The sequence below is a fragment of the Hemibagrus wyckioides genome, linkage group LG24 (assembly GCF_019097595.1).
Source record: "Hemibagrus wyckioides isolate EC202008001 linkage group LG24, SWU_Hwy_1.0, whole genome shotgun sequence".
Taxonomy (NCBI): Eukaryota; Metazoa; Chordata; class Actinopteri; order Siluriformes; family Bagridae; genus Hemibagrus; species Hemibagrus wyckioides.
Window position 1 is genome coordinate 12,053,595 of NC_080733.1, and position 25,912 is coordinate 12,079,506.

The 25,912-nt window shown below is 39.4% G+C and overlaps 2 long non-coding RNA genes and 1 pseudogene across 2 annotated transcripts; all 3 read right to left on the reverse strand.

Moving 5' to 3' along the window:
- LOC131345023 (uncharacterized) overlaps positions 1-25,912 on the reverse strand; it is a 54,004-nt pseudogene that overhangs the window by 12,412 nt on the left and 15,680 nt on the right.
- LOC131345025 (uncharacterized) lies at positions 2,413-3,068 on the reverse strand. The gene is made up of 3 exons (XR_009203434.1): positions 2,933-3,068; positions 2,696-2,722; positions 2,413-2,526 (listed from the first exon to the last, which is right to left on the reverse strand). It is a non-coding gene; the product is annotated as an uncharacterized LOC131345025 (long non-coding RNA).
- Positions 16,370-17,176, reverse strand: LOC131345026 (uncharacterized). The gene is made up of 3 exons (XR_009203435.1): positions 16,890-17,176; positions 16,653-16,679; positions 16,370-16,483 (listed from the first exon to the last, which is right to left on the reverse strand). It is a non-coding gene; the product is annotated as an uncharacterized LOC131345026 (long non-coding RNA).

Below are 25,912 nucleotides of genomic sequence, written 5' to 3' on the forward strand. Positions count from 1 at the left end.
GAGGAACGTTGCTGGGGTGACGCAGCTGATATTCTGGATCCCTCTCTCACTGAGGAGTTCCACCGCTCTTTCCCCAACAGACCTGCCCCTCGCCCGCGGGGATGTCCATGTCGTCGAACACCTGAAGGTGTTCCTAGAGAGGAGGGTTCTGTAACAGCACGCCACGATCCAGAACACCAGAGGGAGCCCTCTCCTGAGTATTAGCACCCACGAACAACACTTCCAGGGTCTGCTCAGACATATAAGCGGCGTGCTGCCTTTGTTTTACGTGAAGTATCGTTCCCTAGTGACATACCAAGCCTTAGATTACGTTGACTCTGATTGATATTGCCGTGTGTGATCCTTTGCCCGTTTACGAGTTTCGATTTTGTGATTCAGTTTTGGTTTCAAGCATTTGCTTTCTGGTTTTCGACTTTGGCCTTGCTTCTTGGATTTACAGCTTCAGCCTGTGTGATTGTTTAATAAAGATCTGCATATGGATTCTAACACTCCCGTCCCCGATGAGTCCTTACAATTGTCTGGTCAGCCAATTATGTGTCAGCAGTATAATGCAGACACAAACAAATTAATGTTAAATCAAACATGAAAATGGGGAAGAATATGATCTCAGCTTCAGTTAATGTTCTCATTAAACATCAGGATGGGGATAGTGTGATCTAAGTGATGACAGGGTTACTGGTTTATCTAAGACCTTTCATCATAGGAAAACCTCAATCTCTGGGAATTAGCAGTGTTCAGTGTATATATGGAGAAGTTAACAGTAACCTAGTGACAGGAATTCTGTCTCTATTCAGTAGGTGAGATCAATTGATTTAGCTCACCAATAAGAGCTGACTCTTCCAGTACCTGGTTTTCTCTTTCTCGTTTTTTTTATTTTTCTTTATTTAATTAATTAACAGTAATCACCATACTTTGCCTGTGTACAGATTGTTCTCTACTTTCTTATTAGAAAAGTATGATAGATAGATAGATAGATAGATAGATAGATAGATAGATAGATAGATAGATAGATAGATAGATAGATAGATAGATAGATAGATAGATAGATAGATAGATAGATAGATTAATTGATAGATAGATTACTGACATATTATTCAGACTTGTTTTCCTGCATATTGTTAATATGGACTAGTAATGTTAAAACAATGCTTCTTACCTGCTTTCTGCATCCGGGAAAGTCTTTGTTGTGAATGAAAAAAAAGCACAGTCTGGATCGCTGGTGCATTGCTTCTGGCAGTCATCAGAAGTATTTAAGGTCAATTGGACATAGTCTGATCCTGTGAAATCTATGCCCTGATATGTAGATGACAAACAGGTATCTGTGGAGTTTTTTATAGTACAGCCACATTAAGATCTCACAAAATCTTTAATATCTTTTATAATAACTATCAAAATATCTATAATTTAAAACTAAAACAGTCCAGAAGTTTTAATCACAGACTACAAAATATTGCATTTACCCGTTTTGTTGTCCTGATGCACAAGTTTGAAGCCTGAGGTCACACCCGTCTGTGCTACAACCTGAAATGGGGATCCAGTGGCTGTACGTTTCAGGTAGCAGTGGAAAGTCCTTTAAAAGTAAGCAGTTTTACTGTGAGGTTGACTAACTGCATTGTCTGAATGAATTAAGAATATACATTAACAGCATACATGAAAACCTATGACAGCTTGCTCACAGTTAGTCATCCTAACATGCCTCCCTCCTGCCAATATCTTCAACATTCACACAGTCAGAGAGAAGAGATTTACTGAAATATTGCGGGTTAATATACAAACAGAATTCATCTCAAGACATCCATCTCAGGACCATCTGACTATTTTGAAAGAATTTTTATGTGTTACTTTGACCATGAATGAGAGTTATTAAATAATCAAATCCTTAAATAATAATAATAATAATAATAATAATAATAATAATAATAATAATAATAATTTGTTTATATGATACTATTATTTTTAAGTAAATATTTAAAAAAAACTCTTTTTGATATGAATTATGATGAACATTAAATTATTGTGTGTTAGACATCAAACTATATTACTGAACTTGATATGTAAATTTTCTGGCACATGACATTTCAGTAAATCATTTTTATTTTTTAAAAATGACTTAAAATTCAGAATTAATTAAAAATGGCTTCTTCTTTTTTTCCCAAAATGTCACAAAAGGTTTTTTTTTTTTTAAATATAATTATTATAAAATTTCCAGCCATTTTATTTGAAAAAATATATTTCTACATTTATGCATTAAAATGTTTTTTATTTTTTTAAAATTAGGAATCACTGATCTATATTGTGTCTTGATTTTATGTAATGTGACCAGCTCAATAGAAAGTATATCTCCATATAAATCTTTTTTCCACTATGAGACTAACTTGTTGTCTTTGACCCAATCAGAGCGGAAAAACGTGAAGAATAAGCAGGAAGGGTGTTGTGTGCAGGCGAGCTGACAGTGCTGGACGTCTGGGGAGTAAATCTGTAGAAAATCATCTCCAGGAAAGTCCACGTCCACCTTCAGCTCCTGGGCTGTAGAAAGCAAAACAGTGCAGAATATTCGCACATCTATTTGTAATTACATAATGATTCATGAAAGTAAAATAAGTTCATACAGTTGAATCCATCCGCTCCACAAAGTAAAAGCATTAGAGTACTATTCACTTCTGTATTTTGGAGTATTAAATGATTTATGTCTTACTTAATACTCTACCTTTACTGAAGGAATCTGGAAAAACACACCAGAGCACAATCAACACGTATACTCTCATTTTCACCCTGAAGTACACTCACTGCATCTGCTTTACACACAATGAGCCACAGTTCAGAACGACACAGGTTTTAAAATGTCAACGAACAAACAAAGTTTGTTGTGCAACATTAAAATAAACACACCACTCACCATTTGAAAAAGGAAATCAATGAACTACGCACTCACAATTACACCAGATCCAAAACTGCAGGCTTCTCTCTGGCACCTTTCATATTCTGTGTTGGAGTCGAGGTGGTTCTGGACATAAAGGAGAAGTTCACTTCCAGAACAAAAATTTACAAATAATTTACTCACCCTCTTGTCATCCACAATGTTCATGTCTTTCTTTTTTCAGTCATAAAGAAATTATGTTTTTTGAGGAAAACATTTCAGGATTTTTATAGTACCTCTTCATAGTACCTCTATATAGTGGACTTTGGTGCCCGCGAGTTTGAACTTCCAAAATGCAGTTTAAATGCAGATTCAAAGAGCTCTAAACGATCCCAGCCCAGGAAGAAGGGGCTTAACTAGTGAAAGAATCTGTCATTTTCTTAGAAAAATAAAAAATTGTACTTGTAATTGTACTTTTTAACCACAAAAGCTTGTCTAGCACTAGCTCTGGGATGCGTGCCCATGAGACTGCGTACTACGTAATCACACGCATGACATAGGCGGAACTAAAGACCCAGTTTTTACAAAGTGAACATGCAAAGACCAAGGAAGTGCAAATAAGTCAAGTCAAAGTCAAAGTCAAAGAAGCTTTATTGTCACTTCAACCATATATAGCAGATGCAGTACACAGTGAAGTGAAACAACGTTCCTCCTAGACCAGAGGTGCTACACATAACACAGACAAAGTACAGTGACACAGACAAACATAGAGCTATAACATAGAGATAAAAAAATTAAACTATAATTTAAAAATTAAAATTAAACTAAAAAATTAAACTATACTTAAGGTGCAGACTTTAAGAACTAGACATACAACAGAAGTGCACAGGAAGACAAGACAAGACAAGACAGTGCAGACAATGTCCAGCACAGTTCAGTTCATTTTTTGTGCGTGTTATATATGTGTGTGTGTGTCCGTGTCCAGCACAGTTCAGTTCTCCTTTGAGGTCAGATCTTGGTTGTATATGTGTGTGTGTGTGTGTGTGTGTGTGAGTGTGCGTGTGTCCAGCTCAGCTCAGTTCTCTGTTGAGATACCTGATTGCCTGAGGGAAGAAACTGTTTAACAGTCTGGTTTGAGGGTCCGAATGCTTCGGTACCTCTTTCCGGATGGCAGAAGGGTGAAGAGTGTGTGTGAGGGGTGTGTGGGATCCTCCCCAATGCTGTTAGCTTTGCGGATGCAGAGTGTGGAGAAAATGTCCCTGATAGAGGGAAGAGAGACTCCGATGATCTTCTCAGCTGTCCTCACTATATGTGAGGATATAATAATCAGAGTCAGGTGTTCCAATCACTTCCATGGCCACAGGTGTATAAAATCAAGCACCTAGGCATGCAGACTGTTTTTACAAACATTTGTGAAAGAATGGGTCGCTCTCAGGAGCTCAGTGAATTCCAGCGTGGAACTGTGATAGGATGCCACCTGTGCAATAAATCCAGTTGTGAAATTTCCTCGCTCCTAAATATTCCACAGTCAACTGTCAGCTGTATTATAAGAACGTGGAAGTGTTTGGGAACGACAGCAACTCAGCCACGAAGTGGTAGGCCACGTAAACTGATGGAGCGAGGTCAGCGGATGCTGAGGCGCATAGTGCGAAGAGGTCACCAACTTTCTGCAGAGTCAATCGCTACAGACCTCCAAACTTCATGTGACCTTCAGATTAGCTCCAGAACAGTGCGCAGAGAGCTTCATGGAATGGGTTTCCATGGCCGAGCAGCTGCATCCAAGCCATACATCACCAAGTGCAATGCAAAGCGTCGGATGCAGTGGTGTAAAGCACGCCGCCACTGGACTCTAGAGCAGTGGAGACGCGTTCTCTGGAGTGACGAATCGCGCTTCTCCATCTGGCGATCTGATGGACGAGTCTGGGTTTGGCGGTTGCCAGGAGAACGGTACTTGTCTGACTGCATTGTGCCAAGTGTAAAGTTTGGTGGAGGGGGGATTATGGTGTGGGGTTGTTTTTCAGGAGCTGGGCTTGGCCCCTTAGTTCCAGTGAAAGGAACTCTGAATGCTTCAGCATACCAAGACATTTTGGACAATTCCATGCCTCCAACTTTGTGGGAACAGTTTGGAGCTGGCCCCTTCCTCTTCCAACATGACTGTGCACCAGTGACCAAAGCAAGGTCCATAAAGACATGGATGACAGAGTCTGGTGTGGATGAACTTGACTGGCCTGCACAGAGTCCTGACCTCAACCCGATAGAACACCTTTGGGATGAATTAGAGCAGAGACTGAGAGCCAGGCCTTCTCGTCCAACATCAGTGTGTGACCTCACAAATGCGCTTCTGGAAGAATGGTCAAAAATTCCCATAAACACACTCCTAAACCTTGTGGACAGCCTTCCCAGAAGAGTTGAAGCTGTTATAGCTGCAAAGGGTGGACCGACGTCATATTGAACCCTATGGATTAGGAATGGGATGTCACTTAAGTTCATATGCGAGTCAAGGCAGGTGAGCGAATACTTTTGGCAATATAGTGTAGCTATCTATCTATCTATCTATCTATCTATCTATCTCACGCGTGACCTTTCGGCGTGATTACATAGTACGTAATGTCGCAGACGCGCATCCCAGGGCTAATGATAGATGAGCTTTTGTGGTTAAAAAGTGTACAATATTTTTTTCTAAGAAAATAGCTAATGGTTTTGCTAGATACCTCCCTTGGCTGGGATCGTTTAGAGCCCCTTGAAGCTGCATTAAAACTTCATTTTGGAAGATCAAACTCGCTGGCACCATAGAAGTCCACTATATGGAGGAAAATCCTGAAATGTTTTCCTCAAAAAAAATTTCTTTACAACTGAAGACAGAAAGACATGAACATCTTGGATGACAAGGGGGTGAGTAAATTATTTGTAGATTTTTGTTCTGGAAGTGAACTTCTCCCTTATAAACAAAGCTTACTGGCAACAGTCAGTGAGGGTTTTGCTATCTAAAAAAAGAGGGATAAAATCCAAAATATGGAGAGTTTGAACCAAGTCATGGTTAAAACAATTTTCACGTTTTCCTTAAACTATTCAATCACAAAAAAAAATTCATTATAAAGAACACTAAGACTAGAGTGCAGTTATGATACCAAAGGATTGCACATACACTACCAGTCAAAAGTTTGGACACATCTTCTAATCCCATGGTCTTTCCTGATGTTTATTTCTTTTTCTACATCGTAAAACAATGCTGAAGGCGGCCGAAATACACAATAATGTCCTTTGAACAGATGATATTGAGATATGTCTGCTACTGATGCTCTGTAAAGCCTTCATAACGGCTCTAATCTGAGGTGCTGTTAATTGGTGATTTCTGAGGCTGGTAACTCTAAATGAACTTCTCCTCTGCAGCAGAGGTAAGTTTTGGTCTTGCTTTACTGGGATGGTCTTCATGTGAGCCAGTTTCATCATGGTGCTTGATGGGTTTTGCAAATGCACTTGACAATACTGTTCTTGCAAGAACTGTTCCAGAACACCTGACCTTCGTGTCTTAAAATAACAACTGACTGTTTTATTGTCATTACATATGGATTACTTAAGTCCATGTGTATTATTTCATAGTTTTGAAATCTCCAGTATTGTTCTAGAATGTAGAAAATAAGTCACTAAACAAAAAACATTGAATTAGAAGGTGTGTCCAAACGTTTGACTGGTAGTGTATGTACTAGATGCAGGTTGAAAATAACTGTGATATGAGGATTTGTTGAAAAACATTAGAAGGTTTTTTTTTATATTTAGAATCAATGTGCTTAATTTAAAGGTGTGTGAGATTTAATTAGTTAACCATTTACTGACCTTATACAGATATGAAAGGATGCATGTTTTTGGTTTTGGGGTTATTGTTTGTTAGACTATGGATTTTGGAATGGAATATAAGAGGTTATATTTTAAAAGGAACATGTTTGCACATACTGAATGTGTGTGTGTGTGTGTTTGTTCTCAGCTGTGGTGGGGCTCTGTGTTTGTAAGGGCTGAAGCGTGGATCCACATGGCAGCACGTGGGTCTGGACAAGTGGCATGCTGGATGTGGGCAGGAGAGTGTATGCCTGTGTGTTTATGTTGCATAATTTTAGACTCCCTCTTGTGTGAGTGGTGTGTATGTGTGTGCATGAGAATCTCCTCTGGTCTGCCATTTTTTTGCAGGAGCAAACTGAGGGCTGCTACAGCAACTTCCACCTTTGGTCACCGCACTCACACAAGGCCAGGTTTCCCACGATGAGGGGCAGAGGCCAGAGATTTAAGACACAGAGTGGCAGTGATTCCCAGAGAATAAAACACAAGCAACATGAAGCATCTAAGACTGTTGCATCTGAACATACACTGATCAGGCATAACATTATGAACAGTGACAGGTGAGGTGAATAACACTGATTATCTCCTCATCATGGCACCTGTTAGTGGGTGGGATATATTAGGCAGCAAGTGAACATTTTGTCCTCAAAGTTGATGTGTTAGAAGCAGGAAAAATGGACAAGTGTAAGGATTTGAGCGAGTTTGACAAGGACCAAATTGTGATGGCTAGATGACTGGATCAGAGCATCTCCAAAACTGCAGCTCTTGTGGGGTGTTCCCAGTCTGCAGTGGTCAGAATCTGTAAAAAGTAGCCATTAAGTCCTGTAAGTCCTTTAACTCCTGTAAGTATCCTTTACATCCTGTAGGTATGGAGGCCCCACTTCGCAACTTACAGGACTTAAAGGATCTGCTGCTAACATCTTGGTGCCAGATACCACAGCACACCTTCAGGGATCCCTCGATGGGTCAGGGCTGTTTTGGCAGCAAAAGGGGGACCAACACAATATTAGGCAGGAGGTCATAATGTTATGCCTGATTGGTGTAATTAAACCCCCAAAATGTAAATATTAAATGAAATATTAACAATGATGAATTATGCAAAATGGTAAGATGTGCATAACGGTAATAAATTCGGATATGGATATTAATATGAAATTAGTCTTCTATGAGTCTGTACAACAATGAAGAGTCTTTAACAGTTAACATCCATATGTACAGCAGCATTACAGTGAATCAAATAAAACACCACAAAGCACAAATCTTTCACAAGAAGAAAAGATAGGACATTTAATCAAATTATTTTATTGTGTGCAATGGTAGGGTGGAATGGTTTCATTCTCCTTATCACAATACTGATTTAGAATTTGCAGAACATTATTAAATTGTACATTCAATATTACAAAAAAAATTTAAGAAAATGCCTTTAAAATGTTCCACAAATAATTAAAACATATAAACTTTAAAAGATTTATTTTCACTCTTAAGCATTAGGCATAAAGCTTTTTTCTTCTGTGGCCCCAGTTTGGCCTAGACTCAAGACTGTTACTCTCTTTATAACACTAAGCAGGGTGAGCAGTAGATTCACTGCAGTTCCTCAGAGAGAAGCCAGAGATCACGCCGTGACTGTGCTTCACCTTTTCAGGTATGGGGAGAGCCATGACATGCTTCAAATAACATCCACGCCTGGAATAACACAAACAGGGACACACAAATAGATAAGTCATTATTATTTCATTTTAATGCTTATAATTTTATAAATTAAATACATTTTTAAGTTCATTTTGTTTCTTCCTTGTTAAATAATTATTTTTGACAGATCTTATTTTTCAACACTACAATACAGATAATATTATATATTTACCTGACACTTTTATCACGGTTAGAAGGTGGGACATAAGTGTAAAAATGGCAGTTTGGGTCTTTTGTGCATGTTTCTCGACAGATCTCAGACGAATCCGTTTTAAAATCATGGCCTGAGAAGTGAAGGCCTTGGTAGCGTGCTGTTGCCCAAACTTTGGAGGAAAATTGAGAATTAAGAAGAGAGAAAAAGGGATAAATTAAGAGGACACCAGGCAAAAAGCATCACAGGCTGAATAATAGGGTCTTAGCATGCTCAAGTAAAAAACAAACCCTTTGAGGGTGTACAATTTCGTGTTGGGAACCCAGAAAAAAGTTCTTCTTCTCTATCGGGCTCTAACTGGCTTACATCTTGAATATACTTCAGGAAGCAGTGCATATTGATCCTGAAAGGAAAATCAGATTGAAAATAAAACACTTTTGGCATTTAAACATTTATGTAATATATTTAGGACATGAACTATTAGGCTGAGATTGTGTTTTCTAAAGCCATTGATACAGAAAGCAGCAAAGGGAGACTTAAAGGAGATTAAGATGTAAATTAATATGCTTAGAGATTTATAAAACATTTAGTCGTTCTATTGTTCATTTTTGCTGCACCATAACATTCAATGAGGACAATTTTGGCCCCTAAGTAGCACTTACTCAGGATCAGTAGAATAGTTGGATGTTGTGTAGGTGAAATGTGTGCAGCGGGGATGTGTGTTACACAGGAACTGACAGTGTTGAGGTGAGGCAGCAGGGACATTATAAATGTCATTTCCTCTGTAGTGTATGTTAGCAAAGATCTCCTCCTTACAATCTATGATGAGACATAGGTTTGTCAAAATGATATTAATGTTAATATTTCTAGAATACCAAAACATTTCATGAGAGGATCTGCTTACCTTCTTTAGTCTTATACAATGCATCTGAAAACCCTGACACAAGACCAGGTGTTTTTATGAGTACAGATGGGGTTGGAACAGTCCAGCGGTATTTCAGGAAACATTTGTTCCTGCAGAGAAATCATCAACTTTATCTAGTAAAATGCACTAGGATACACACAGTGGGTTAATAGAGAAATTGTGATAGGACCCACTTTGTTAACAGTTGTACATTGTACTGTATATCATGCAGAATGGATACTGGTCAGTATACTATTTTGTGTATTTTGTGTATCTCTTCTGTATTCTGTAGTGTTTTGTTTTGTCTGTTTGCACTAGGTTGCACATGAGGCACTTTATGTGGCTTGGACAACTTACTTTCAGTCCTTAGCTCTGTGCTGTTGAATGTAGCTTTGTGTAGGTTCTGTTTTCAACTGAGCTTATTTTACAGCACTACAGATTATATTATATATTTACCTGATTTTCTCCTTATGGTAAGAAGGTAGGACATAAGTGTAAAAATGGCAGTTTGGGTCTTTTGTACACGTTTCTCGACAGAGCTCAGATGAATCCGTTTTAAAATGACGATAATCATGGCCCAAGAAGTCGAGGCCTTCATAGCGTGCTTGTTGCCCAAACTTTGAAAGAAAAATGAGAATTAAGTGAAGTTAAACTTTAGCGTATTTGCATGAACAGAGTAGAAGGTAGAAATGAAAAAAAGCAAACCATTAGAGGGCGTGCAATTTTGTGTTGGAAATCCAGAAAAAAGCTTTTCTTCTATAACTGGTTTTAGCTGACTGACATTCTGTGTATGCTTCAGGAAGCAATGCATATTGATCCTGTAGGAAAAAATCAGTTTTAAAATATTCAGGCTATTTGAAATTAACTCTGATGTATTTATTGATAGAGACTTGATAGATGCCGGAAATGTAAATGACTTTCATGCTATCCATTTCAGTCTGTTTCTCAGAGTAAAGACACCAGTGGTGAAGAATAATAACGAGAAATTACAACATAACTACAGATATCATGACAAAATATTACTTAGATAAAAGTGGTCACATCCAGTCAATGAAATTATTATTCATTTACGGTAAAATAGATCAATTTTTAATGTAAAAATGTTAGAAACTGTTAAAAGATTAATATCATTTTAAGGCAACTATGCTTTTTAAATCGGTTTTTATTAGACTTCATTTTCTAGCACTTACTCAGACTTGGTAGAATAACTGGATGTTGTGTAGGTGAAATGTGTGCAGCGGGGATGTCTGTTACACAGGAACTGACAGTGTTGAGGTGAGGCAGCAGGGATGTTCTCAATGTCATTTCCTCTGTAGTGTATGTTAGCAAAGATCTCCTCCTTACAATCTATGATGAGACATAGGTTTATCAAAATGATATTAATGTTAACATTTCTAGAATTCTATACCAACACATATCGTGAGAGGATCTGTTTACCTTCTTTAGTCTTATACGATGCATCTGAAAACCCTGACACAAGACCAGGTGTTTTTATGAGTACTGATGGGGTTGGAACAGTCCAGCGGAATTTTAGAAAGCATTTGTTCCTGCAGAGAAATCAACAACTTTACCTAGTAAACATTGGAAGTATAGTTTAATTCTATGTTTGTCTGCGTCACACAGTGGGACATAACATTCATCTGCCACTATATTAGGAACACCTGTGCATTTGATATTCATTCTATTACTGTAACAGCATATATAGACGACATCCTGATTTACTCCCCCAACCCCGAGGACCACATCAGACATGTTCGTGCTGTCTTCAACCGCCTATCGGAACACAGCCTGTATGTCAACCTAGAAAAATGTGAATTCCATCGCACATCCATGACCTTTTTTAGGTTATGTGCTTTCACAGGAGAGGGTGGAGATGGATCAGTCCACGGTTTCTACAGTCACCGCCTGGCTCGAGCCCACTAGCATCAAAGAGCTACAATGCCTCCTTGTTTTTGCCAATTACCGCAGGTTTATCCGACATTACAGTACCATAGCTGGACCACTCACTTCTTTACTTAAGGGCAAACCCAAAAAAATAACATGGACTGACCAAGCCAGAGCAGCCTTCCTGAAACTGAAACAGAGTTATAGGTGCGGTATTGTCCCAAAGTCAGAAGGACTCTGGGAGGTTACACCCCTGTGCCTATTTCTCCCGTAAACTCACCCCTGCAGAAGCAAACCACGACGCGGGGAATTGGGAGCTGCTGTCTATGAAGGCCGCTCTGGAAGAATGGAGACACTGGCTAGAAGGGGCTCGCCACCCATTCCTTCTGTTGACTGAACACAGAAATCTAGAGTACCTCCATGAGGCCAAGCGCCTTAACCCGTGCCAAGCCAGATGGGCCCTGTTTTTCACTAGGTTCAAGTTCACTGTCACATATCGACCTGGTTCAGAGAACATGAAGGCGTACGCTCTGTCTCGGATATATGAGACCCAGGAACCACCAGCACACCCTGAGCCCATTCTCCCACCTTCTGTCCTAGTAGCTCCTGTTCTATGGGGCATCATGGAAGAAATTCGAACGGGCTCATTCCACTGAAGCTCCACCTCCCGCCTGTCCTCCCACCAAACTGTACGTACCCACCTCTCTACGCCAGCGAGTTATGCAGTGGACCCATGAGAGTCCCAGCTCGGGGCACCCAGGCATTCACCGCACCTCCCAACTCTTACGTCACAGGTTCTGGTGGCCCTCACTCACGACAGACGTGGAGAGGTATGTCAAATCTTGTACCATGTGCGCTCAATCCCGCACTAGCCACCAACTACCGGAAGGGTTACTGGAACCCCTTCCCATTCCATGACGACCATGGTCCCACCTGTCCACAGATTTCCTCACTGACCTACCAGAGTCTCATGGGTTCACCACAGTAATGGTGGTTATTGATCGGTTCTCCAAAGCATGCAAGTTATTTCCTATGTAGGGGTTACCTACAGAGGTGGGTAGAGTATCCAAAATCTGTACTCAATTAAAGTACAAGTACTTAAGGAAATATTTACTCAAGTAAAAGTAGCAATCTTAATAGTTACTTGAGTAAGAAAAAAAAAAGTATCCAATGAAAAAACTACTCAAGTAGCTAGTTACTAATTACTTCTGATCTGACTGATATGAAGCAAAAACCCAGAATTTCAAACTACTTGGAGAGCTTTCACACACCTCTCCTTTTTTTGTTCTGCTTATATAAAACATAGGTTGAAGTGAAGTAGCCTATCTCAGTCCAGTGATGGTCACATCTCAGTCCATGACCTGTCATTTGCAATAAAATCTCAAACACACCCAGGTGTTTTTCTAACAGTTAACTCTGTCTTTATTTTCACATTCACAACAGAAACTTGTCAGCATAACAGAGAACAAAACAGAAGGTGTGTGTGTGCAGAGTGTGTGTTTGTTATGTTTGTGTATGAACTTTTTTGTGTGTGTTTGCCCTTCAGTTTGTGAATGTTTCTTTTGTCATATGTTCTTTCTTGAACAATCAGTTTTACAGAATTTTACTGTGGACTGATCCTCATTTTCTTGACTTAGTTTAGTTTTATTCCTGATTAATTCTGCATAAAACTTAAGCTTGTTTGGTGAATCCTCTGATGAAATAATAATATATGCATTTTATAAGTACATGCATTCTTTAGGTAGGAGTAAAATAAAATACAATCCTTTTTTTATTTTGTATGTATGTTCTACACTTTGTTGAGGTGTCTGTATTTGTGTATAAATACAAGACGTCACAGTATGCTTTTCAATTGATGTAGTTTTGTGGAAAATGGGTGTGAAATTGTGCAGACGTTTAGAATGAACATTTGTTCATGAACCTGTGTTGTTTGTAGGGTTCACAAGATATTGGTCATTGCTGAGAAATCTGGTATTAAAATGAGGTCAATGTGCCCATGGTTACCAAATGACCATTAATAGGGTTCAAATAGGCATAACTGTGACACTTACTGCTCCGTGTTTTTTCAGGTTGGAGCTGGAATTCTTGGACTCTGCAGTGTCAGTTGTTTTGGTGAACACAGCATGCATCGCATAATGAAACTATTCTTTTTGACATCTTGGAGTGAAAACATAGACTGAACTTGAAGGTCATGGGTGATCTTCCTCCGACAACTCACACATGTCTTCCCCCGCTTCAGCCATCATCTTCCTCTAAACGCATGCTATACGCAAGAGGGAGATCCGTAACAGCCTCTCGGGATGCAGCCTCTCCAACGTCTCGCGAGACTTGCAAATAAGCCATATAAACTAATTATTTTAAAAAGCTCATATTTATTAACCTTTGACAGTAACGGAGGAACGCCGGCAAAATGTAGCGAAGTAAAAGTAAAGTTTTTTCACTAAAAATGTGCTTGAGTAAGAGTAAAAGTACACATCTTTAAAAATACTCTAAAAGTACAAGTTACCCAAAAAATTTACTCAAGTAAATGTAACGAAGTAAATGTAATTCGTTACTACCCACCTCTGGATACCTACAGCTATGGAGGCAGCACAAGCATTATTCCACCACGTGCACAGCGTCTCACCCAAGAGCTGGGGAGGTTCCTGAGGTCGTACTGCAACAGGGAGCAACATCCCTCAACCCTTTTCAATGTGTTCTAGGCTATAATCCTCCCTTGTTTCCATGGTCAGGAGAGCCCTCTGATGTTCTGGCGGTCGATGACTGGCCCATGTACACCTCCAGAGGGCAGTATGCAGACAGAGAATACAGGCAAACCGTCATCGGCGCCCACACCCTGCTTACCGGGTGGGTCAAAGGGTCTGGCTCTCTACCCGCAACCTGCAAGTTGCAACTCCCCTGTCGTAAGCTAAGCCCTAAGTTCATCAGGCCATTTAAAATCATTTGTCGAGTTAATCCAGTCTCTTACTGTCTGGAACTGCCTGCTTCATATCACATCTCGCCTACATTTCATGTTTCACTTCTTAAGCCATTCCAAGAACCGATATCGTCGAACCATGCCACCAGTGAACCACCTCCTCCCCTGGACATTGACGGGTCCCTCGCCTACCAGGTACATGCCCTCCTGAACTCTTGTCGCGTTGGATGCCGTCTTCAATACCTAGTGGACTGGGAGGGGTATGGCCTGGAGGAACGTTGCTGGGGTGACACAGCTGATATTCTGGATCCCTCTCTCACTGAGGAGTTCCACCCCTCTTTTCCAAACAGACCTGCCCCTCGCCCACGGGGACGTGCACGTCTTCGAACACCTGAAGGTGTTCCTAGAGAGGGGGGTTCTGTAACAGCACGCCGCGATCCAGAACACCAGAGGGAGCCCTCTCCTGAGTATTAGCACCCACGAACTACACTTCCGGGGTCTGCTCAGACATATAAGCGGCATGCTTCATTCTGTCTCTATTCAGTAGGTGAGATCAATTGATTTAGCTCACCAATAAGAGCTGACTCTTGCAGTACTTGGTTTTCTCTTTCTTGGTTTTTTGCTTTTTCTTCATTTAATTAATTGACAGTAATCACCATACTTTGCCTGTGTACAAATTGTTCTCTACTTTCTTATTAAAAAAAGTATGATAGATAGATAGATAGATAGATAGATAGATAGATAGATAGATAGATAGATAGATAGATAGATAGATAGATAGATAGATAGATAGATAGATAGATAGATAGATAGATAGATAGATTACTGACATATTATTCAGACTTGTTTTCCTGCATATTGTTAATATGGACTAGTAATGTTAAAACAATGCTTCTTACCTGCTTTCTGCATCCGGGAAAGTCTTTGTTGTGAATGAAAAAAAAGCACAGTCTGGATCGCTGGTGCATTGCTTCTGGCAGTCATCAGAAGTATTTAAGGTCAATTGGACATAGTCTGATCCTGTGAAATCTATGCCCTGATATGTAGATGACAAACAGGTATCTGTGGAGTTTTTTATAGTACAGCCACATTAAGATCTCACAAAATCTTTAATATCTTTTATAATAACTATCAAAATATCTATAATTTAAAACTAAAACAGTCCAGAAGTTTTAATCACAGACTACAAAATATTGCATTTACCTGTTTTGTTGTCCTGATGCACAAGTTTGAAGCCTGAGGTCACACCCGTCTGTGCTACAACCTGAAATGGGGATCCAGTGGCTGTACGTTTCAGGTAGCAGTGGAAAGTCCTTTAAAAGTAAGCAGTTTTACTGTGAGGTTGACTAACTGCATTGTCTGAATGAATTAAGAATATACATTAACAGCATACATGAAAACCTATGACAGCTTGCTCACAGTTAGTCATCCTAACATGCCTCCCTCCTGCCAATATCTTCAACATTCACACAGTCAGAGATAAGAGATTTACTGAAATATTGCAGGTTAATATACAAACAGAATTCATCTCAAGACATCCATCTCAGGACCATCTGACTATTTTGAAAGAATTTTTATGTGTTACTTTGACCATGAATGAGAGTTATTAAATAATCAAATCCTTAAATAATAATAATAATAATAATAATAATTTGTTAATATGATACTATTATTTTTCAGTAAATATTAAAAAAACACTTTTTGATATGAATTATGATGGACGTTAAAATTTGTGTTATACTTCAAACTATATTTGAACAGATATAACTTGATATGTAAATTTTCTGGCACATGACATTTCAGTAAATCATTTTTATTTTTTAAAAATGACTTAAAATTCAGAATTAATTAAAAATGGCTTCTTCTTTTTTTCCCAAAATGTCACAAAAGGTTTTTTTTTTTTTTTTAAATATAATTATTATAAAATTTCCAGCCATTTTATTTGAAAAAATATATTTCTACATTTATGCATTAAAATGTTTTTTATTTTTTTTAAATTAGGAATCACTGATCTATATTGTGTCTTGATTTTATGTAATGTGACCAGCTCAATAGAAAGTATATCTCCATATAAATCTTTTTTCCACTATGAGACTAACTTGTTGTCTTTGACCCAATCAGAGCGGAAAAACGTGAAGAATAAGCAGGAAGGGTGTTGTGTGCAGGCGAGCTGACAGTGCTGGACGTCTGGGGAGTAAATCTGTAGAAAATCATCTCCAGGAAAGTCCACGTCCACCTTCAGCTCCTGGGCTGTAGAAAGCAAAACAGTGCAGAATATTCGCACATCTATTTGTAATTACATAATGATTCATGAAAGTAAAATAAGTTCATACAGTTGAATCCATCCGCTCCACAAAGTAAAAGCATTAGAGTACTATTCACTTCTGTATTTTGGAGTATTAAATGATTTATGTCTTACTTAATACTCTACCTTTACTGAAGGAATCTGGAAAAACACACCAGAGCACAATCAACACGTATACTCTCATTTTCCCCCTGAAGTACACTCACTGCATCTGCTTTACACACAATGAGCCACAGTTCAGAACGACACAGGTTTTAAAATGTCAACGAACAAACAAAGTTTGTTGTGCAACATTAAAATAAACACACCACTCACCATTTGAAAAAGGAAATCAATGAACTACGCACTCACAATTACACCAGATCCAAAACTGCAGGCTTCTCTCTGGCACCTTTCATATTCTGTGTTGGAGTCGAGGTGGTTCTGGACATAAAGGAGAAGTTCACTTCCAGAACAAAAATTTACAAATAATTTACTCACCCTCTTGTCATCCACAATGTTCATGTCTTTCTTTTTTCAGTCATAAAGAAATTATGTTTTTTGAGGAAAACATTTCAGGATTTTTATAGTAGCTCTTCATAGTACCTCTATATAGTGGACTTTGGTGCCTGCGAGTTTGAACTTCCAAAATGCAGTTTAAATGCAGATTCAAAGAGCTCTAAACGATCCCAGCCCAGGAAGAAGGGGCTTAACTAGTGAAAGAATCTGTCATTTTCTTAGAAAAATAAAAAATTGTACTTGTAATTGTACTTTTTAACCACAAAAGCTTGTCTAGCACTAGCTCTGGGATGCGTGCCCATGAGACTGCGTACTACGTAATCACACGCATGACATAGGCGGAACTAAAGACCCAGTTTTTACAAAGTGAACATGCAAAGACCAAGGAAGTGCAAATAAGTCAAGTCAAAGTCAAAGTCAAAGTCAAAGAAGCTTTATTGTCACTTCAACCATATATAGCAGATGCAGTACACAGTGAAGTGAAACAACGTTCCTCCTAGACCAGAGGTGCTACACATAACACAGACAAAGTACAGTGACACAGACAAACATAGAGCTATAACATAGAGATAAAAAAATTAAACTATAATTTAAAAATTAAAATTAAACTAAAAAATTAAACTATACTTAAGGTGCAGACTTTAAGAACTAGACATACAACAGAAGTGCACAGGAAGACAAGACAAGACAGGACAAGACAAGACAGTGCAGACAATGTCCAGCACAGTTCAGTTCATTTTTTGTGCGTGTTATATATGTGTGTGTGTGTCCGTGTCCAGCACAGTTCAGTTCTCCTTTGAGGTCAGATCTTGGTTGTATATGTGTGTGTGTGTGTGTGTGTGTGAGTGTGCGTGTGTCCAGCTCAGCTCAGTTCTCTGTTGAGATACCTGATTGCCTGAGGGAAGAAACTGTTTAACAGTCTGGTTTGAGGGTCCGAATGCTTCGGTACCTCTTTCCGGATGGCAGAAGGGTGAAGAGTGTGTGTGAGGGGTGTGTGGGATCCTCCCCAATGCTGTTAGCTTTGCGGATGCAGAGTGTGGAGAAAATGTCCCTGATAGAGGGAAGAGAGACTCCGATGATCTTCTCAGCTGTCCTCACTATATGTGAGGATATAATAATCAGAGTCAGGTGTTCCAATCACTTCCATGGCCACAGGTGTATAAAATCAAGCACCTAGGCATGCAGACTGTTTTTACAAACATTTGTGAAAGAATGGGTCGCTCTCAGGAGCTCAGTGAATTCCAGTGTGGAACTGTGATAGGATGCCACCTGTGCAATAAATCCAGTCGTGAAATTTCCTCGCTCCTAAATATTCCACAGTCAACTGTCAGCTGTATTATAAGAACGTGGAAGTGTTTGGGAACGACAGCAACTCAGCCACGAAGTGGTAGGCCACGTAAACGGACGGAGCGGGGTCAGCGGATGCTGAGGCGCATAGTGTGAAGAGGTCGCCAACTTTCTGCAGAGTCAATCACTACAGACCTCCAAACTTCATGTGGCCTTCAGATGAGCTCCAGAACAGTGCGCAGAGAGCTTCATGGAATGGGTTTCCATGGCCGAGCAGCTGCATCCAAGCCATACATCACCAAGTGCAATGCAAAGCGTCGGATGCAGTGGTGTAAAGCACGCTGCCACTGGACTCTAGAGCAGTGGAGACGCGTTCTCTGGAGTGACGAATCGCGCTTCTCCATCTGGTGATCTGATGAACGAGTCTGGGTTTGGCGGTTGCCAGGAGAACGGTACTTGTCTGACTGCATTGTGCCAAGTGTAAAGTTTGGTGGAGGGGTGATTATGGTGTGGGGTTGTTTTTCAGGAGCTGGGCTTGGCTCCTTAGTTCCAGTGAAAGGAACTCTGAATGCTTCAGCATACCAAGACATTTTGGACAATTCCATGCCTCCAACTTTGTGGGAACAGTTTGGAGCTGGCCCCTTCCTCTTCCAACATGACTGTGCACCAGTGCACAAAGCAAGGTCCATAAAGACATGGATGACAGAGTCTGGTGTGGATGAACTTGACTGGCCTGCACAGAGTCCTGACCTCAACCCGATAGAACACCTTTGGGATGAATTAGAGCAGAGACTGAGAGCCAGGCCTTCTCGTCCAACATCAGTGTGTGACCTCACAAATGCGCTTCTGGAAGAATGGTCAAAAATTCCCATAAACACACTCCTAAACCTTGTGGACAGCCTTCCCAGAAGAGTTGAAGCTGTTATAGCTGCAAAGGGTGGACCGACGTCATATTGAACCCTATGGATTAGGAATGGGATGTCACTTAAGTTCATATGCGAGTCAAGGCAGGTGAGCGAATACTTTTGGCAATATAGTGTATCTATCTATCTATCTATCTATCTATCTATCTATCTATCTATCTATCTATCTATCTATCTATCTATCTATCTATCTATCTATATCACGCGTGACCTTTCGGCGTGATTACATAGTACGTAATGTCGCAGACGCGCATCCCAGGGCTAATGATAGATGAGCTTTTGTGGTTAAAAAGTGTACAATATTTTTTTCTAAGAAAATAGCTAATGGTTTTGCTAGATACCTCCCTTGGCTGGGATCGTTTAGAGCCCCTTGAAGCTGCATTAAAACTTCATTTTGGAAGATCAAACTCGCTGGCACCATAGAAGTCCACTATATGGAGGAAAATCCTGAAATGTTTTCCTCAAAAAAAAATTCTTTACAACTGAAGACAGAAAGACATGAACATCTTGGATGACAAGGGGGTGAGTAAATTATTTGTAGATTTTTGTTCTGGAAGTGAACTTCTCCCTTATAAACAAAGCTTACTGGCAACAGTCAGTGAGGGTTTTGCTATCTAAAAAAAGAGGGATAAAATCCAAAATATGGAGAGTTTGAACCAAGTCATGGTTAAAACAATTTTCACGTTTTCCTTAAACTATTCAATCACAAAAAAAAATTCATTATAAAGAACACTAAGACTAGAGTGCAGTTATGATACCAAAGGATTGCACATACACTACCAGTCAAAAGTTTGGACACATCTTCTAATCCCATGGTCTTTCCTGATGTTTATTTCTTTTTCTACATCGTAAAACAATGCTGAAGGCGGCCGAAATACACAATAATGTCCTTTGAACAGTTGATATTGAGATATGTCTGCTACTGATGCTCTGTAAAGCCTTCATAACGGCTCTAATCTGAGGTGCTGTTAATTGGTGATTTCTGAGGCTGGTAACTGTAAATGAACTTCTCCTCTGCAGCAGAGGTAAGTTTTGGTCTTGCTTTACTGGGATGGGCTTCATGTGAGCCAGTTTCATCATGGTGCTTGATGGGTTTTGCAAATGCACTTGACAATACTGTTCTTGCAAGAACTGTTCCAGAACACCTGACCTTCGTGTCTTAAAATAACAACTGACTGTTTTATTGTCATTACATATGGATTACTTAAGTCCATGTGTATTATTTCATAGTTTTGAAATCTCCAGTATTGTTCTAGAATGTAGAAAATAAGTCACTAAACAAAAAACATTGAATTAGAAGGTGTGTCCAAACGTTTGACTGGTAGTGTATGTACTAGATGCAGGTTGAAAATAACTGTGATATGAGGATTTGTTGAAAAACATTAGAAGGTTTTTTTTTATATTTAGAATCAATGTGCTTAATTTAAAGGTTATGTTTCAGTGTGAGATTTAATTAGTTAACCATTTACTGACCTTATACAGATATGAAAGGATGCATGTTTTTGGTTTTGGGGTTATTGTTTGTTAGACTATGGATTTTGGAATGGAATATAAGAGGTTATATTTTAAAAGGAACATGTTTGCACATACTGAATGTGTGTGTGTGTGTGTTTGTTCTCAGCTGTGGTGGGGCTCTGTGTTTGTAAGGGCTGAAGCGTGGATCCACATGGCAGCACGTGGGTCTGGACAAGTGGCATGCTGGATGTGGGCAGGAGAGTGTATGCCTGTGTGTTTATGTTGCATAATTTTAGACTCCCTCTTGTGTGAGTGGTGTGTATGTGTGTGCATGAGAATCTCCTCTGGTCTGCCATTTTTTTGCAGGAGCAAACTGAGGGCTGCTACAGCAACTTCCACCTTTGGTCACCGCACTCACACAAGGCCAGGTTTCCCACGATGAGGGGCAGAGGCCAGAGATTTAAGACACAGAGTGGCAGTGATTCCCAGAGAATAAAACACAAGCAACATGAAGCATCTAAGACTGTTGCATCTGAACATACACTGATCAGGCATAACATTATGAACAGTGACAGGTGAGGTGAATAACACTGATTATCTCCTCATCATGGCACCTGTTAGTGGGTGGGATATATTAGGCAGCAAGTCAACATTTTGTCCTCAAAGTTGATGTGTTAGAAGCAGGAAAAATGGACAAGTGTAAGGATTTGAGCGAGTTTGACAAGGACCAAATTGTGATGGCTAGACGACTGGATCAGAGCATCTCCAAAACTGCAGCTCTTGTGGGGTGTTCCCAGTCTGCAGTGGTCAGAATCTGTAAAAAGTAGCCATTAAGTCCTGTAAGTCCTTTAACTCCTGTAAGTATCCTTTACATCCTGTAGGTATGGAGGCCCCACTTCGCAACTTACAGGACTTAAAGGATCTGCTGCTAACATCTTGGTGCCAGATACCACAGCACACCTTCAGGGATCCCTCGATGGGTCAGGGCTGTTTTGGCAGCAAAAGGGGGACCAACACAATATTAGGCAGGAGGTCATAATGTTATGCCTGATTGGTGTAATTAAACCCCCAAAATGTAAATATTAAATGAAATATTAACAATGATGAATTATGCAAAATGGTAAGATGTGCATAACGGTAATAAATTCGGATATGGATATTAATATGAAATTAGTCTTCTATGAGTCTGTACAACAATGAAGAGTCTTTAACAGTTAACATCCATATGTACAGCAGCATTACAGTGAATCAAATAAAACACCACAAAGCACAAATCTTTCACAAGAAGAAAAGATAGGACATTTAATCAAATTATTTTATTGTGTGCAATGGTAGGGTGGAATGGTTTCATTCTCCTTATCACAATACTGATTTAGAATTTGCAGAACATTATTAAATTGTACATTCAATATTACAAAAAACATTTAAGAAAATGCCTTTAAAATGTTCCACAAATAATTACAACATATAAACTTTAAAAGATTTATTTTCACTCTTAAGCATTAGGCATAAAGCTTTTTTCTTCTGTGGCCCCAGTTTGGCCTAGACTCAAGACTGTTACTCTCTTTATAACACTAAGCAGGGTGAGCAGTAGATTCACTGCAGTTCCTCAGAGAGAAGCCAGAGATCACGCCGTGACTGTGCTTCACCTTTTCAGGTATGGGGAGAGCCATGACATGCTTCAAATAACATCCACGCCTGGAATAACACAAACAGGGACACACAAATAGATAAGTCATTATTATTTCATTTTAATGCTTATAATTTTATAAATTAAATACATTTTTAAGTTCATTTTGTTTCTTCCTTGTTAAATAATTATTTTTGACAGATCTTATTTTTCAACACTACAATACAGATAATATTATATATTTACCTGACACTTTTATCACGGTTAGAAGGTGGGACATAAGTGTAAAAATGGCAGTTTGGGTCTTTTGTGCATGTTTCTCGACAGATCTCAGACGAATCCGTTTTAAAATCACGGTAATCATGGCCTGAGAAGTGAAGGCCTTGGTAGGGTGCTGTTGCCCAAACTTTGGAGGAAAATTGAGAATTAAGAAGAGAGAAAAAGGGATAAATTAAGAGGACACCAGGCAAAAAGCATCACAGGCTGAATAATAGGGTCTTAGCATGCTCAAGTAAAAAAACAAACCATTTGAGGGTGTACAATTTCGTGTTGGGAACCCAGAAAAAAGTTCTTCTTCTCTATCGGGCTCTAACTGGCTTACATCTTGAATATACTTCAGGAAGCAGTGCATATTGATCCTGAAAGGAAAATCAGATTGAAAATAAAACACTTTTGGCATTTAAACATTTATGTAATATATTTAGGACATGAACTATTAGGCTGAGATTGTGTTTTCTAAAGCCATTGATACAGAAAGCAGCAAAGGGAGACTTAAAGTAGATTAAGATGTAAATTAATATGCTTAGACATTTATAAAACATTTAGTCGTTCTATTGTTCATTTTTGCTGCACCATAACATTCAATGAGGACAATTTTGGCCCCTAAGTAGCACTTACTCAGGATCAGTAGAATAGTTGGATGTTGTGTAGGTGAAATGTGTGCAGCGGGGATGTGTGTTACACAGGAACTGACAGTGTTGAGGTGAGGCAGCAGGGACATTATAAATGTCATTTCCTCTGTAGTGTATGTTAGCAAAGATCTCCTCCTTACAATCTATGATGAGACATAGGTTTATCAAAATGATATTAATGTTAACATTTCTAGAATACCAAAACATTTCATGAGAGGATCTGCTTACCTTCTTTAGTCTTATACAATGCATCTGAAAACCCTGACACAAGACCAGGTGTTTTTATGAGTACAGATGGGGTTGGAACAGTCCAGCGGTATTTCAGGAAACATTTGTTCCTGCAGAGAAATCATCAACTTTATCTAGTAAAATGCACTAGGATACACACAGTGGGTTAATAGAGAAATTGTGATAGGACCCACTTTGTTAACAGTTGTACATTGTACTGTATATCATGCAGAATGGATACTGGTCAGTATACTATTTTGTGTATTTTGTGTATCTATTCTGTACTCTGTAGTGTTTTGTTTTGTCTGTTTGCACTAGGTTGCACATGAGGCACTTTATGTGGCTTGGACAACTTACTTTCAGTCCTTAGCTCTGTGCTGTTGAATGTAGCTTTGTGTAGGTTCTGTTTTCAACTGAGCTTATTTTACAGCACTACAGATTATATTATATATTTACCTGATTTTCTCCTTATGGTAAGAAGGTAGGACATAAGTGTAAAATTGGCAGTTTGGGTCTTTTGTACACGTTTCTCGACAGAGCTCAGATGAATCCGTTTTAAAATCATGGTAATCATGGCCCAAGAAGTCGAGGCCTTCATAGCGTGCTGTTGCCCAAACTTTGAAAGAAAAATGAGAATTAAGTGAAGTTAAACTTTAGCGTATTTGCATGAACAGAGTAGAAGGTAGAAATGAAAAAAAAAATAGCAAACCATTAGAGGGCGTGCAATTTTGTGTTGGAAATCCAGAAAAAAGCTTTTCTTCTATAACTGGTTTTAGCTGACTGACATTCTGTGTATGCTTCAGGAAGCAATGCATATTGATCCTGTAGGAAAAAATCTGTTTTAAAATATTCAGGCTATTTGAAATTAACTCTGATGTATTTATTGATAGAGACTTGATAGATGCCGGAAATGTAAATGACTTTCATGCTATCCATTTCAGTCTGTTTCTCAGAGTAAAGACACCAGTGGTGAAGAATAATAACGAGAAATTACAACATAACTACAGATATCATGACAAAATATTACTTAGATAAAAGTGGTCACATCCAGTCAATGAAATTATTATTCATTTACAGTAAAATAGATCAATTTTTAATGTAAAAATGTTAGAAACTGTTAAAAGATTAATATCATTTTAAGGCAACTATGCTTTTTAAATCGGTTTTTATTAGACTTCATTTTCTAGCACTTACTCAGACTTGGTAGAATAACTGGATGTTGTGTAGGTGAAATGTGTGCAGCGGGGATGTATGCTACACAGGAACTGACAGTGTTGAGGTGAGGCAGCAGGGATGTTCTCAATGTCATTTCCTCTGTAGTGTATGTTAGCAAAGATCTCCTCCTTACAATCTATGATGAGACATAGGTTTATCAAAATGATATTAATGTTAACATTTCTAGAATTATATACCAACACATATCGTGAGAGGATCTGTTTACCTTCTTTAGTCTTATACGATGCATCTGAAAACCCTGACACAAGACCAGGTGTTTTTATGAGTACTGATGGGGTTGGAACAGTCCAGCGGAATTTTAGAAAGCATTTGTTCCTGCAGAGAAATCAACAACTTTACCTAGTAAACATTGGAAGTATAGTTTAATTCTATGTTTGTCTGAGTCACACAGTGGGACATAACATTCATCTGCCACTTTATTAGGAACACCTGTGCATTTGATATTCATTCTATTACTGTAACAGCATATATAGACGACATCCTGATTTACTCCCCAACCCCGAGGACCACATCAGACATGTTCGTGCTGTCTTCAACCGCCTATCGGAACACAGCCTGTATGTCAACCTAGAAAAATGTGAATTCCATCGCACATCCATGACCTTTTTTAGGTTATGTGCTTTCACTGGAGGGGGTGGAGATGGATCAGTCCACGGTTTCTAAAGTCACCGCCTGGCTCGAGCCCACTAGCATCAAAGAGCTACAACGCCTCCTGCGTTTCGCCAATTACCGCAGGTTTATCCGCCATTAAAGAACCATAGCTGGACCACTCACTTCTTTACTTAAGGGCAAACCCAAAAATTACATGGACTGACCAAGCCAGAGCAGCCTTCCTGAAACTGAAACAGAGTTTTACCTCAGCTCCCATACGCCCAGTCTGCCGTTTGTTGTAGAAGTGGACGCTTCGAATTGTGGCATAGGTGCAGTATTGTCCCAACGTCAGAAGGACTCTGGGAGGTTACACCCCTGTGCCTATTTCTCCCGTAAACTCACCCCTGCAGAAGCAAACCACGACGCGGGGAATTGGGAGCTGCTGTCTATGGAGGCCGCTCTGGAAGAATGGAGACACTGGCTAGAAGGGGCTCGCCACCCATTCCTTGTGTTGACTGAACACAGAAATCTAGAGTACCTCCGTGAGGCCAAGCGCCTTAACCCGCGCCAAGCCAGATGGGCCCTGTTTTTCACTAGGTTCAAGTTCACTGTCAC